The sequence below is a fragment of the Podarcis tiliguerta genome (genome assembly GCF_965153285.1).
Source record: "Podarcis tiliguerta genome assembly, chromosome: 3".
Classification (NCBI taxonomy): domain Eukaryota; kingdom Metazoa; phylum Chordata; class Lepidosauria; order Squamata; family Lacertidae; genus Podarcis; species Podarcis tiliguerta.
In genome coordinates, this window is record NC_139536.1 from 103,867,293 (window position 1) to 103,881,561 (window position 14,269).

Sequence of the window (14,269 nt, forward strand, 5' to 3'; positions counted from 1 at the left end):
GTTCATTCTATTTGATATGTAACGCATGAAATCTCAGTGGTAAGAAATATCTGTTGATCTTTTATTTCAGTTACGTATTTGAACATGATGTCTGCTGGTTTCCTAAACTTCATCACAGGAGGCTACAAGTTGTGCCACAATAGCTGCATTTGGGTGTGTCTAGATGCACGAAACTTTAGTACTAAGCCTATCTGAAAATGGCTCAATTGCAGCAATGCCACACATTTATCTTCTCATCCAGAACAGGCATAGGGAGAACCATTTTTGTCTGGCCTGCAAAGATGCCAGTTTTTCACAGCACTGATTTGTTAAACCTTCTGTCATTCACACAGCTAACTTCCCTTCTTCAAATCAGGGCTGTGTTACAGTGCTAATTGGTGGCTTTTGTGTTGGTCACTGGAGCCTGATGAAAGGAGAAGTGGAACGCCATTTAAAAATAATGCAAGATAAAAAATGAAATTCAAAGTGAGCAAGGAGAGGGAATGATAGTCAGGTTTCAGCCTGGAACCAGATTGCATAGACAATGAAAAGCAAATGTTTGGGACACTCACCCTGCAGCGGGGGGGGGGGGGGGTAGGGGGAACCCACAATCTTGTTTGCAGGTTCACAGTTTTTACCCCCAACATTCCTGCTTCTAGACAAAGGAAGCACAATCTGTTTCTCACTCATGATTCCAGATACTATTTATTCATAGTAGTCAGATGCCCGGCAACAGAGATCGTAAATTGGTCACATCAAACCTGTGAAAAAGGGGAATTGGTTCCATTGTTAAACTTTCTAATACACAAAGCACCATTTTTTGTTCATTCTTGCGATAACCTCATGAGACTGTTTTCTAATAGAGATCCATAAGGATGGGAGATAGGAAACTACTGCTACTTCCCTCTATTGTAAGAATTGTCAGTTTACCCTTTGCTCTCTGTTCTTTAGCCAGCTACCAACCCACACAGGGCCAGTCTTGTTCACTCAGTCTGACAGAGCCTGTCTTTACATGCAGGGTAAATCCCTAACTCACCGAGGGTTTGACTACCCACACCTGGGGTAGCCAGCCAGTCAAAGCTGTTCCTGTGGCGTGGTGCTTGAATTACATCCAAGTGCAATTAGGTGCCATTTCCCCCTTTGCACTTTAGGACCAATTAGAGCATTTCTCCCAGAAATCTCCACCACGCTCCAGGTTTATTTACAAAATAATCTTGCATGCGGGATTGTCTCGAGATAGGTTTGAAGAGAACTGATGGTGTAGCTTTGTATAATGCCACGTTTAAAGGACCAGTGGCTTGAATTCCACTGAGCAACCGCTGATCAATCTACCTATTTTCTGTCTGAGCACTACCATCTCATGATCTGAGTGTCTACAAAGCACATTTGGTGGCAGGTGATCTGATGGGTTTCTAGTAAGTACTATGTAGTTACAGAAAAAGAGGTGCCGGAACACACCATGAATGCTTCCCTCGTTTTCTTAGAATGGCAATGATGCCCACCTGAAAGGTGCCAGAACTGAGTTCTGGTGAGTTCCAGCTGAAAAAAATCCCTGGTACCATGTTAAGTATTACATTCAATACGTAGAGAATGGATGAAGATAGCACAAAGTTAGCAAGGTTTTGTCCTTGTCCATTTTATAGAGGGATGCTTGGGATGAACGTTCACAACCCGCAGCGGCACATCTGCGCATGTGAGGCTTGCGATTTGGCGCTTCTGCACATGCGCGACCGCTGAAACCCGGAAGTAACCCATTCTGGTACTTCCGGGTTTCAGCGGTCCGTAACCCAAAAAAACGCAACCTGAAGCGTCTGTAACCCAAGGTATGACTGTATATGTAAAGCATGAACAATTACAAGATCCAGAATATAAGGTACTATATTGTACTCCATATATTGTATGCTGATAAAGATACAGAGAGGCAAAACTAACAATATTAATCAAGGAATAACTCAAGGTAGATATTTGATTAATATTGCTTGGTTTTCTTTCATTATATCTACAATATAACATAGAGTGAAATATATACTTATTTTTAAAAGTAAACAGTGTTTTTGTGTGCTCTGGTTTCCATCACCATGTCCCGTTGCAGTTTAGTTATGCTGGCCACATGACCCAGAAAGCTGTCTGTGGACAAACGCCAGCTCCCTCGGTCTGAAAGCGAGATGAGCACCGCACCCCATAGTCGCCTCTGACTGGACTTAACCGTCCAGGTGTCATTTACCTTGATTACCTTTTTTAAAATGTGCCGAGTCTTGTTATTGTTTATGTTTTGGCTTCAAGGGACCCCTTCTCTCTCTTTACTTTATCCTGGGATTTTAGTTTTATGTAAGCTTTAGTTTTATGTAAGACCCTGATGTTGGGAAAGATGGAGGGCACAAGGAGAAGGGGACAACAGAGGACAAAATGGTTGGGCAGTGTTCTCGAAGCTGCAAACATGAGTTTGACCAAACTGCAGGAGGCAGTGGAAGACAAGGAGTGCCTGGTGTGCTCTGGTCCATGGGGTCACAAAGGGTTGGACACAACTAAACGACTAAACAACAATGACAGTTAGTGATCCAGATTGAAAAGCTTGGTCTGTGTAGCATTATGAGAAATAAAAATGAATTATTAGCCCGATGAGATTTGAATACTAAATGCTTGCTGACAAAGCCTTGCAAGTGCTGATTTCACTGCCACTGTTAGAATGTCAAATGAGGGTGTGGCGTGAACTAAAGCCTAATGAATGGGCCAGGGTTCCTCACCTAAACTGCTCCTACTAGCATCTTGGGTAAATTGCCATTGGCTTCGTTTCCCTTGAGAAATGGGCCCAGAGTGTGCCTTTTAATTTTAGGAACAAGAAAGGATTATCAAAGATAAATGAATTCCAACATAAATGAATTCTGGAGTCCCTGGCACCATGTAATTTTGGCTCTCGGCGGTAACTGATATTGTCCAAGGAGAAATTACACACTTGTTGGTTGAAATTATAAAGGAAGGGCAATAGATGAAGTGCATGTAAATACAAATTGCTTGTAAACTGTTGATTTATGTTAATCAAACACGCAATTAGGCTAGTCACGCACTAGACAGGTTGGAGCCATAATTTTTTTCTTAACAAGGCTTGGCCATGCTCCATATGCTATTACATCTACAGTAATAATGTAGCATATTATAAAAGGGAAGTGGTATAGAATGCTAAGAGAATTTTAGGATGGATATTAATCTTTCATGTGAATGATAGGGAGACTACTGTTAAGAGCCTCCTCGAGGTTTGCATAATAAGTGTATGCTACTTGTGGGGAAATGCAGGTGTGTGTCTGAGGGGACCTGATATTATTTTCAGCCCATTTTAAGATTACTGTATTCATTTGGGAGAACCTTTTAAGAGAATGCAGTTACTTCCAAGTGGTCTGGGAGTATTTTTTTTACAGCTCTTTTAGCTTGCTGGTTTCAGCTGTATGCAACACCTTTTGACTGGAAGAAGAAAGACTACAATTGCCCAGAGTATTCCTAGCTGGTGAAGTTGCTCCTTGATGCTGTGCTGCAAGGAACATTAGCTTTAAAATAATAATGCCTTATAGGGTTTGTCGTTTTGGAATACACCATCAATTTGCAACTTGATCATCTGCAGTTTGATGAGCTTGCATTTCTCATGAGCTCTGTCTAGAGTGAGGAGTAGTTCTAGATTCATGGTTCCCAACGTGGGGCACATTCCCCACAGGGGGGCAATTTGATTTTTAAGGTGGGCAATTTGAAAATGATATTTATAAGAATTATAAGAATTATTATTATATGTCATGGGGAGTGCATCCGAATTTTAGAGATGCTTAGGTGGGGCATGGTCAAAAGAAAGGTTGGAAACCACTGCACTAGACGATCATATTAATGGCTGTTGTCAATGAAATAATAATAATAATAATAATAATAATAATAATAATACAGTGGTACAGTGGTTACATACGCTTCAGGTTACAGACTCCGCTAACCCAGAAATAGTACCTCGGGTTAAGAACTTTACCTCAGGGTGAGAACAGAAATTGTGCTCCGGTGGCGCGGCAGCAGCAGGAGGCCCCATTGGCTAAAGTGGTGCTTTAGGTTAAGAACAGTTTTAGGTTAAGAACGGACCTCCGGAACGAATTAAGTACTTAACCCGAGGTACCACTGTAATTCATTATTTGTACCCCACCCATCTGGCTGGGTTTCTTTAGCCACTCTCGGCGGCTTCCAACAAAGATTAAAAATACATTAAAATGTTACACATTAAAAACTTCCCTGAACAGGGCTGCCTTCAGATGTCTTCTAAATGTCAGGTACCGGTAGTTGTTTATCTCTTTGATATCTGATGGGAGGGCATTCCACAGGGCGGGTGCCACTACCGAGAAGGCCCTCTGCCTGGTTCCCTGTAGCTTTGCTTCTCACAGTGAGGGAACTGCCAGAAGGCCCTCGGAGCTGGACCTCAGCATCTGGGCAGAATGATGGGGGTGGAGACGCTCCTTCAGGTATACTGGGCCGAGGCCCTTATGACTACATTGACAGGTCTGGAATCCTGGGACAAATCTATTCTTTATTTATCTCCACTGCCCCAGCCACACACACAGACTTTTTCTGATTTTTTAAAAATTAAAAAAACAAACCTAGTCTTTTCACTTTCACAACAGAGTAGTTAAAGGCCCTTAGGCCAGGCTTCTACTCCAACGCCACAATTTACTCTCCTTTGACTCTTGCCACACGGGAGTTCAGCATGAAAAAAGGACAGGCTCTAAAGCCTACAAGAGGAGGAAGGATTAAATATAAAACTGGCAAAGAGCCACACTGAAGGATTGTAATGTCGGTGTTTGCAATACTCTAGAAAGCCAAGCTGAGGGTGGTTCACTGACCAGTGTGTAATGACTGTGGGGGAAATTACCACAATGGGAGGGAAACCAGCTGCAGTTGCTGAAACTATAGTAAAGGAAGCCAGTTTAAATGAAGGCTAGCCATTTACTATGCCTTGAAAAAGCAGAGTATTTTCTCAGGGCGGTAATTGACAGCAGTATTTCACAAGGCCTTGGATAAACTACAGAACAATATAATACTGACATCTACAGCAGCTAGGGATTCCACCAGTATGCATTTACCTCTCAAATTGCCGTTGGTTTTATGATGTTTAGATGTTATGTTTTGAAGCTGCTTAGTGTAGTCATAAAACACTATGTGATTATGCAGTCATCACTTTATAATAACGCTTTCATGCACACTTGGGAGGCCAGCTCACAAAGATACAATCAGGTGATTTCAAAACAAGAGGGAAAATTCTTGATTTTGTTAATGAATAAAAACTATAAACACTGTGTCTTTTTTCTTTCTTTTTTTCTGTTAAAGAGGACATAACCTGAGACCAGTTCAGTGTTGATACGCTTAGCCCACCGGTGGTGGGAAAATAACCCTTCTCCAAATTTTGATTCCTTGCAGCATATTGGTCATGTCAGTCCTAACTCCTTTTTCGTGTGAGTTATTTTGAAACATTTTTGCTCACAACTAAGTAAGAAACAAATCACAGAGTGCTAACTACGTTCCAGATGGTTCTCCTCTTGTTACATCCAAAAGAAAAATTAACGGGAGGGGGCAGCTAATATTTTAAAACAAGGTTGACTATGCTTGATTGAGCTTTCCCCTGAAGCACATCATGTCCTCTTTCTGAGAACGGTCTTGCAAGTTGCAAAGATGCAGACCTAGATTTCTTAAGTAATCACCGGATGAGTTATTGGATTCAGATGTATTTGAGATGCACTGGGATACATCCAGCTAAGTTCTCAGTCAATCCCATTGAAATTCATTTACCTATGTAAGTTGTGTCTATTAATTTTAATGGGTCTACTTTGAGGTGTTACTAGCAATGGGTACAACCCAGTGTTCCCCCGTTTTCTCTTCCTCTCTAAAACACACACTCAGTTTGGTTTTAACAGAATTCAGTAAAACAATTACAAGTTTCCAACTTCTGCAGTGTGTTGAGATCTTAAAGTGGCTTGCAAAGTTTAGCCAAATTGAAACACCGACTTTTTACCTAATTCTTTCCTGGAAAGCATTAAGCTTGGCAAAACCATTATTGCTCAAACTGCATTTAACGACAATGAACTGCAAAGAGGCAGACGTCTGTGACTCTCAAGGAAGTTAACTGAATTTTAGAGTGAACTTATAACTCAAAAGTTTAAAAATAAGCTCTACAAAGCTTCCTCTCCCTATTCACCCTCCCTGAAAGAATATAGATACATAGAGCACTTGTCAAAGTATCTTGGTTCCAGCCATTAGTTTGCATTCTGTTGCTGCTGTCCAGAAAGAAGGAAGGCTTTGCTAAGGAACAGCGTTGTTGAGGATGCAAGTAGCCCCACTATTGCAGATGTGTCTGTCTTGCGCTATCACTAGTCATAGCCAGCTGCAACAGGTCAAGCATTTACCCTGCAATACTTGCTATATGTGTATTCTCTGAACTAAATCCCACTGAGTTCAATGAGACTCAGCCTCGGGTAATGGCTGTTTTATTGAAGCCTTGTTATCTGTCTCTCTGCCCTTTTTGAAACATCTTGTTGAGAGTATCCCTCTGTTTGCTATTTTGACCTCCTGCTTTCTAGTACCTCTGCACCATTAATTACAGATTTTATTGGATTTAAATAACATTTTGTCTAGAAACATGGATGACTGCAAGTTGGCAATTCCTGACCATGACAGGGAGTTCAGAACAATCCTTGACTTAAAAGCTTTCAAAACTCATCATGCCTGATCAGCTGCATACACGTTGAAAGAATTGTCACCAGTATTACAATATTCAAAATATTAATCTGGACGGCGAATTGAGTTCTTGTCTCATAAACCTACATCCATTGCAATCTCATCTTTGGTTTGTTCTGCCAGCCAAGTGCCAAGAGCAATAATGACTGGCTGCCAGTTGGCCATTAGCCTTTTCACTAGTCCTGAAAAGTCATACTGAGGAAATCCATAAAGTTTTCATATGTGTTGAAAAATGTATATATTTCCATGTAGGGTATGACTAATGGCAATGCAAGCAGATGGCTTGTTCGTGTTTAAAGCTGTATAATGGAGCCACATCCTTAAACACCCAGTTTTGGCATCGAAAGCAGTGTGAGAGGTGAGTGAGGTTGTCTTTCTTGGAGCTGTTCTTTAGTTTGGTTCCTCAACCTGTACATAACATAGTTGCCTGAAACTGCCACCCTAGGAAATACTTAACAATATGCCACATTCACACAAGTCATTTCTTTTTGTAGAATGGTAGCCCAAAGCACTGCTGAGAGAAATACCGTACATTATATTGAGAAATGGGTACTGTATAAGCAAACTCCCCAAAGCATGCTTGGGCTGTGATGAATTTTGTATCAGCACAATACAAATTTTAGAGATGCACTATTTCCACAGAGATACCTAGGCATAAATTAACTAGTGTAAACTTCCAAGACATAGCTGGCTGCATGTCTTCCCTGTGCCCTACACCCTTTCCCAGACTTTGCCCAAGCTACAGCTCAGCAGGATTGCAGCCCTGATTTCTTGGACTAGGACTCCCTCCAGTAACTCCCTTATTCTACATATTCTCATTAGATGTCATCAGTTATTCTTCTTGCCAATTAAGGGAAGTAAGTTTTAACGAAACTTTGAGAACATTCTTCTGGTGCAAACTTCTGCTCCTTCGGCACATTTGTATTTTATATAGATGATATGGCTCTTAGCTTTAATTTGGATTGAATTGCTGCTTAAAAACCAGCTACTTTTTCATACTTCTGGAAATGCTGAGTGAATCTTCTGTATTCCATGCTAAGTATGCTAACATCTAAAACATTAATAGTTCCTGCCATGATACAAAAACTATTTTGGTGGAGGAAGTATGGAGAGTGCAACATTTAATATCTCCTATAGGTCAAATAATGCTGACCCCCACCTTTTTAGCATTTCTTTATTCATTTTTTCAATTGCAACCACCAACCAAAGAAAACACATACAGTACAACCAAGGCTTTTTTCAGCCAGAACTCACTGGAACTCAGTTCCGGCACCTCTCAGGTGGGTGATATTGAGAAGGAAGGCATTTATGGTGAGTTCTGGCACCTATTTTTCAAGAAAAATAGCACTGAGTGTTGGGAATTCCATTCCACCCTTTCTGCAAACATGGGATTGTTCTATGTCACATGTCTGTTTACGTTCCAGCACTGATTGCCGGTGTGAGCGGAACTTCCACTCTCTATTGCTTTTGCTTTTCAGTCTCTCTGAGAAGACGGCAAGGAGAGATGCCATGTTTTCTTTGTCCTGATTTATGTATAATAAATGCGTAGTTTAGTATGTGTCTACAGCCTCAAGCCTCTTCTGTTGCACAGCTTACACTGCTGAGTATAGTGTGATCAAGTCTGCAAGCTTGAGTCACTGATGCATGTCGGAGCAGAGGTCTATGGATCTCCTCAGCGGCAAGGCTGAGGGGAGACACTCCAGCTGGGGCCGAGCCAGCTGGCTTTTCGACCCCCCTATTCCGACACTGAGTACAACCCAATGCATAATCACACAGTCCCAAGCATGCTATGCCTTATTAACTCAATAAGCCTTTCCTTGCTTGTCTGGTGGTGCCAACAGTCTGTCTTCCTTTGCTTTTAAAGGCAATGAAACAATACTACTGTTCTCTGAAGTCAAGGTCAACCCCATATGCTTCTTTCAAGTTGACCTGCAAATTAATTGTTTTGCAGCAATCATAAAGGTTAACTCGAGGATCACCAACCTTCTTGGATAATGATCATGTTTTGAATTTCGATAGTCCTGGGGGCACACATAACACTAGATGGCTGCTGCAGAGTGTGGCGTAACACAAAATGGCTGCCATAGGAAGCAGGACAGAACCCAAAATGAGAGAGACTACCACCCCAAGTGACCGTTTGCTTACAGTGGGAAATCATCTGTGTCCAGCTGGTCCTCATTATGAAGGTCTCTCACATATACACTCTGACTAATCCTATTGGTGTCTATGACCATCATGGAGCATTCCTCAGTACCAGGAACAATAGACAAAGCAACCACACCACGCTCATTTCGCATGAATCACTAGGTACCTCCACACTTTACCTCACAACATCCTAGGAGGGCTAGAGACTTACTTTTTCATAATGAGAGCTCAGTCTTCATGGGTGCATGGTGCCTGCAGGTGCTGGGTTTGGGTTAACTTATCTTTCTATGGCAACTTCTTATCACTTTCAAATATCAATAGTGATGCTAGCTGAATGAACTGACTGTCCCACAATGACCCAGTTCAACTTCATGGTCTTCCAAAAGGACAGATGAAATTAAGTGTCAATACAGTGATGCACCCTGAGGACTTTAATGGGTGTCTGTAGAAAGGGGGACAGGGCAGAAACAATTCAATGTTGAGTTTTAATTGTTGTAATTCACCCTATTACATTAGGGAAAGGGCATGTAATAAATGGAATAATAATAATAATAAGCATAACATATATTTCAGAATTGATCATAGGTTATTTGATTATAGGTAAAAATCAGATTAGGGATATGTGCCTGTCCTGGAAATTTGATGTCCCTCTTGCTTCCTTCCATAATAATAATTAGTAGCCATCTTAAGGTCAGCTTTTTAAAAAAGAGGAACAGGATAGAAATTGCATTAGGCAATCTGCCTTAGGTTATGAGAAAGCATACAGAGCAAAAGTTTAAACAGCATTCTTTGTAAATAATTCATAAGCAAAGACAAGCTTAAAATGAACTCCTATTGAAGAGGAAATTGAATGGTCACTTTAATTCATGTTTATAACACATCATTTCCCTGCCAGCTCAGTGTAGATGGTCCTTGATGCATGGAGGTCTGCTTATAAAAAATGTGTATATATATATATGTATTAAAAAATATGGAAGAACAATGACGCTGTAACACCGAGAAAGCAAGGAGCTAACCTTCCTTGCCTTTGATTGCAGATCTCCCTGGCTATTCCTCCCTCCCATCTACTTTCATAGGGTTTTATCCAATGCTGGATTTTCCTTAATGTGAAGCACTTCTGCTTGTATGAGAGATCCCTCTTAATCACTGCAGCCTCTGTCTCACCTAAAAGGTGGTTCCTGCGGGTTGGGGGACCCTCCGGATATAAGAAGGCATAGAGGACTCACAGTAGGTAGACAGGACCGAGGACAATTTGGTGCCTAGGATGTCCCTATTTTCACTGGAGAAATGTTGGAGGATATGTGCCTGCGCATTTCACTAGTGCACAGCCACCGTTGTATAAATCCTTGATTTCCAACTCTCAAAGATGTAGGGCAGGAAGTAAGGATAGGGATTTGGAAGATCTCTGGGACTGCAAGTGAGTGCATGTGTGGCATCCTGGGTGTGACATCATGTGACATCATGCTGGGTCATAAGGAAAGGGTTAAATGAGTGTGAAGTGATTGGCAAGTGGGAACCCAAGGGGAGGAGTTAGAGTTAGATTTAGTGTTGTTAAGGAGTCAGTCGGGTGTTAGAGAAGAGAGAGGGAGGATAAATAAGTCTGTGGGTTAGGATAGTTTGATGTGAGAGAGTGAGAGAATCTGTTAAGAGGAGTCAGATAGACAGTTGGGATAATCAGTTAGAAGTTATTAGGAAGGTATAGGCCGGTAAAGAAACTAAGATTAAGAAACTGACAAGAAAAATTATCTGAAACCATAAACTTGTTAAAGCTTATAAAATAAACTTGTTTATTTGGTTTAATATTAACAACTGTCTGGACTCCGTGTGTACCCGAGAGAAACGGGTTGGTGGCAGCGGGGAAGCAATCACAGTGGTGGCACAGGGATCAATAGACGTCCAACGTCCGGGGACCCTGTGTGATCACCACAGCATGGTGTTAGGCAGCAAGCCTATACCCACTTACATGGGAGTCACTGAATTCTGTAGAACTTCCTTCTGTACCATGTCTTCATAATACCTCACAGACGACCAGAATGTTAAGCAGATCTGTGCAAGGAACCATTTCAAAGCTGCAGCAGGCCAAAGCTTTTGAGTCACCAGGTTCTGACGTAACTTTTGCCAAGGGCGCAATTGCTTTCTTGCTCCTTTTGCTTACACAGGGCCTTCCCCAGATGGGCGTCTGTGGGGGTGGGCGAAAGCTTTCTCCCTATGGAAAATAAACATTGCACCTCTGCAAGGCACTAGCCCTTCAGGAATACAAGTCCCATTTCCAACTGTGAGCCACTTCTTGCTATAAGGGGCCTTTATTTTAGAGAGAGGAGTGGTGGTGATCTTTGGTAGTGAAAATAAACATTGGAAAGATGAGGCTTCTCCATGTGGCCCATCCAAGCAAATTCCAGGCAAAGGGAGCAGTGTTACATTCTGAACAAACAACACACTTGGTTGTTGTCATTTCTTTCAATTTATTATGTTCTCTTTTCTGTATTATCTACCATTCATTAAAGTAGAGCTATTCGTGATTGTAATCTGACTCTTTTTTTTTTAACGCAATGATTCAAACATTTAATTAATTGACTACCCTTCTAAATGGTCTGAAATAGAAATTTGATTTGGCATTGCCCATTGCCCACTTCTGTGCTCTGGGGTGCGGGAACGTTGATCAAGCCTAACACAGAAAAAAGAAAAAGTGGAGGTGTGGGGAATGGAATTGACGATACGGTTTTACATTCTGGTCGCGAGGCAAAATAAACAAGTTTTGTGACTTTCCCGGTTGGGACGGGTCTATTTTTGGTCTGGATGTGGGAAAATGTGACCAAACTCTATTCTGGGTAAATTGCTTCACATGGCATTGAGTTGCCAGTGCCCAGGGAGTTTGCTGGAATAAGAAAGGACAACTGAAGCCAGAACTTTGTTAATATTTACAGCCTAAGACGTTACGATACCTGAGACAGAGAAGCAAATGTCACACTCAGACATCCCTGCGCACCTGAGGTAGAACACCACATGCGCCTTTATCTGGCATTAAAAATAAGAAATATCTATCCTTTTTGCTGGCCTTTCACGATGATCTAATCTCAGCTTAATAAACAGATATAAATTAGCTTCACATATCCACACATGCCTACTTTGTTCCTTCACATGAGTGGGTAAATGTGAGATGGGAAGCCACAATTAGCCATCGCATCCTGCTATATCTAAATCAGGAACTATGGCTAATGGCTTCCAAACATGACACAGAAGCCAGAGTTTAAACCATGTCTTTATACACTGGCTTGTTTGAAAGCCATTAACCATAGCTTCCCAGTTCAACATAATGGAAACCTATGGTTAGCTGTGGCTTCCTGACTTGTTTTCTTGCTTGCGGGATAAAGTGGCTGCATATAGGAGCAACACAGGAAACTGCCTTTTACAGAGTCAGGCCATTAGTCCACCTAGCTCAGCATTGTCGACACTGGCTGCCAGCAGCTCTCCAGGGTTTCAGACAAGGAACATTTTAATCTTCCTGGAGATGCCAGGATTTAACCTGGCACTCTGCAGGCAAGGCAGATGCTCTACCCTTGAGCTATGGTAATCTATATATCTGCTTATTAAACTGAGATTTGCTTGTCCAAATGAGGCCAATGACTAGGCGAAGTCCACAATAATGAATGTCAAGGATATGGGACTTGTTTATTGTTGGTTGGTTGGTTGTTAAGCATATGTGTGATTTTTCTGATTACAAAACTGCTCATCACAAATAAAGTAATAAAGATGCGCTGAAAACATAACACGATAAAATAACCCTAAGAGCAAAATATTGTAACCAAACAGAATGTAAACAGAACCTAAATGAAGCAGCTGTTCCTGTTAGACACAGCAGCAGAGATTAATGGTACAGTCAACATAGAAATGGTAAAAAATAATTAAAAAATCAGGTTGCAGCAACCCATCCATAGTCCTGGAGACCACAAAAGCCTTAAGTTGGCATTTAAATGACAAAATGTAGGTTCCATCCTGGGGAGGGCATTCCAGATGTGGCAGCAACACAGAAAGAGCCTTTTCTCTGCTTGCCACATGCCTGATATTTGGAAGAAGAAGAAGAGTTTGGATTTGATATCCCGCTTTATCACTACCCGAAGGAGTCTCAAAGCGGCTAACATTCTCCTTTCCCTTCCTCCCCCACAACAAACACTCTGTGAGGTGAGTGGGGCTGAGAGACTTCAAAGAAGTGTGACTAGCCCAAGGTCACCCAGCAGCTGCATGTGGAGGAGCAGAGATGCGAACCCGGTTCCCCAGATTACAAGACTACCGCTCTTAACCACTACACCACACTGGCTCCCAGTGGCTGAGGCACCCAGAGAAGGCGCAATGACAAATCTAGACAGCATCTAAAAAAGCAGAGACATCACCTTGCCAACAAAGGTCCGTATAGTTAAAGCTATGGTTTTCCCAGTAGTGATGTATGGAAGTGAGAGCTGGACCATAAAGAAGGCTGATCGCCAAAGAATTGATGCTTTTGAATTATGGTGCTGGAGGAGACTCTTGAGAGTCCCAAGGACTGCAGGAAGATCAAACCTATCCATTCTGAAGGAAATCAGTCCAGAGTGCTCACTGGAAGGACAGATCGTGAAGCTGAGGCTCCAATATTTTGGCTACCTCATGAGAAGAGAAGACTCCCTGGAAAAGACCCTGATGTTGGCAAAGGTGGAGGGCACAAGGAGAAGGGGACGACAGAGGACGAGATGGTTGGACAGTGTTCTCGAAGCTACCAATATGAGTTTGACTAAACTGCGGGAGGCAGTGGAAGACAGGAGGGCCTGGCGTGCTCTGGTCCATGGTGTCACGAAGAGTCAGACACGACTAAACGACTAAACAACAACAGCATAGGAGAAGGCCTTGACCTCAGAGGTATCCTTCACAGGTCCCACTCAGCTCTTTGCTAGTTATGTCTTGTTTGAATGGTATGCGTGCTGTGTTATGAACTCTGTGGCTGCCACTCTTCCCGTTAGCCAAAGAGGCACAGCAGTTGGGTCCATCACAAACTCCTTCATGGCAAAGTTTTCCTTTCCAAATAATCTGCCATACGGTCTTGGTCAGTGCTGGGACCATTGTCCAACAACCTTGTATGGCAGGTCTCTAATACTTCCATGTTGCCTATTTTCATTTATTTATCGAAAACTGATTTTAGACAATGGTTTCACTACAAAAATGAAATTAAAAGCAAGTCAAGTAGCAAGAAACAAATGTAGCAAGCGGGCTTTAAGAGTTTAACATATTTAAGGTATTTAAAATGTTCTTTAAATGCTTGACTGAATTGTCATTTTTCATTGTTTTGCCTGGCACCTAGAGAACAGCTGGTGCCAGGACATACCTTACTGGGAGAGGTATTCAGTAGCTGAGGTGCCGCTACCAAAACAGC

At 42.0% G+C, this 14,269-nt stretch overlaps 1 long non-coding RNA gene across 3 annotated transcripts; it reads left to right on the top strand.

Moving 5' to 3' along the window:
• Nucleotides 1–2,073: 2,073 nt before the first annotated feature.
• Nucleotides 2,074–8,286, top strand: LOC310675128. Of its 3 annotated transcripts, none has more exons than XR_014509966.1 (3): nt 2,074–3,478; nt 5,323–5,447; nt 6,979–8,097. It is a non-coding gene; the product is annotated as an uncharacterized lncRNA (long non-coding RNA). The 3 variants fall into 3 exon arrangements; XR_014509967.1 differs by lacking the exon at nt 2,074–3,478 and adding an exon at nt 8,151–8,286 and having other exon boundaries at nt 4,363–5,447; nt 6,979–7,084; XR_014509968.1 differs by lacking the exon at nt 2,074–3,478 and adding an exon at nt 8,205–8,286 and having other exon boundaries at nt 4,363–5,447; nt 6,979–7,084.
• The last annotated feature ends 5,983 nt before the right edge of the window (nt 8,287–14,269 follow it).